The 1,437-nt window shown below is 50.3% G+C and overlaps 1 pseudogene; it reads right to left on the bottom strand.

Annotated features, from left to right (window-relative positions):
* Positions 1 to 337: 337 nt before the first annotated feature.
* Positions 338 to 1,051, bottom strand: LOC136466958 (uncharacterized; annotated as a pseudogene).
* Between the last annotated feature and the right edge of the window lie 386 nt (positions 1,052 to 1,437).

Below are 1,437 nucleotides of genomic sequence, written 5' to 3' on the forward strand. Positions count from 1 at the left end.
ATTCGTGCCTCATGAGGCAGGTGTAAAATCAGATGCTGCATTGAGAGGAAGAAGCCGGGTGGGAAGATCTTCTCCATCTTACAAAGCAACACAGGTGCCACTTTCTCTAAGTCATCAATCACGGCCCGAGATAGCTCTTTGGCACAAAGCTGGCGGAAGAAATAGCTCAACTCTGCCAGGACGCGCCACACATGCTCGAGGACGAAACCTCTGGTCATCGCTGGAAGGAGCCGCTCAATCCATATGTCATGTACAGCCGTTGGATCCTCGATATGAAAGGAAGGTACCGTAGGACCTTCGTAGGGATACTCAGCTGTTCCTTCTTGCCATCACTAGTGTCGACCTCCAGGTACCTAGAGGATTTGCACTTTGGACAGTGCGTTGCTCCCTCGTGATCTTTCCTAAAAAGGACGCATCCATTTGGACAAGCATGGATCTGCTCATACGGCATCTTAAGTGCACGAAGAAGTTTTTGTGACTCGTACAAGTTCTTCGGCAGGATGTGGTCCTCCGGAAGCAGGGATCCAAAAACTACCAACATACCATCGAAGTTGTCCCGACTCATGCTAAACTGCGACTTCAACCCCATGATGCGTCCAATTGCATCCAGCTACGATACCGTTGTCTTTTCGTGCAAGGGCTTCTGCGCTGAAGACAGCATATCATAGAACGTCTTTGCGCTTTCCTCTGGCTTCTCCTCCAATCCTTCACCGAACCGTGCCTGCTGAATGTCATCCATCCAGTCTGCTACCCCGCCATCTCCATCATAATCCTCGAGACGCTGTCTCACCACCTCCTCTCTAATATGATCGGCTTCACCATGGTGGATCCAGTGGGTATAGTTTGTCGTGAATCCATACTTGATAAGATCTTCCCCCACGAGCCTCTTAATTTTTCTTTTCTTGTTCCCACATCTGCTACACGGACACGGCATCCGGGCTGACCCTTTAGCAGCCTCACCAAATGCATGCTCCAGGAAAGCATTGGTCTTGGTCATCCATTCTGGGGTCATACTTGCGTGGCCCGTGTACATCCACTCACGGTTATCCATCCTCTGGCACATGCATATGTAAGCGAGTAATAAAAACTGCAGGTAAATCCACAAGGCGTTCCTACTATACATCTAATAGGTGAAGGATAGGTCCTAATCCCACCCGAGGATGCGTAGATGAGGTTGACTTCTATGGTCCGCTCCTATCCAAGACAGAATTTCGGCAGCACCTCCCCGCTGTTCTCCCGATACACGTCCTGGCAGGGAGATTGTGTATCAGGAGAACAACGAGGAGGTGGTGTCGAAACTCTGTCTCGGACAGGAGCGGGCCACGGAAACCAACCCATCTACGCATCCGCGGGCTGTCCAAAAAACGTGGACAATCCGAAACAGGTACAGAATTTGGTATGCAAAGATCTGCATACCAACGACCGTATCTCTTTCGG

The sequence above is a fragment of the Miscanthus floridulus genome, chromosome 7, assembly GCF_019320115.1.
Source record: "Miscanthus floridulus cultivar M001 chromosome 7, ASM1932011v1, whole genome shotgun sequence".
NCBI lineage: Eukaryota > Viridiplantae > Streptophyta > Magnoliopsida > Poales > Poaceae > Miscanthus > Miscanthus floridulus.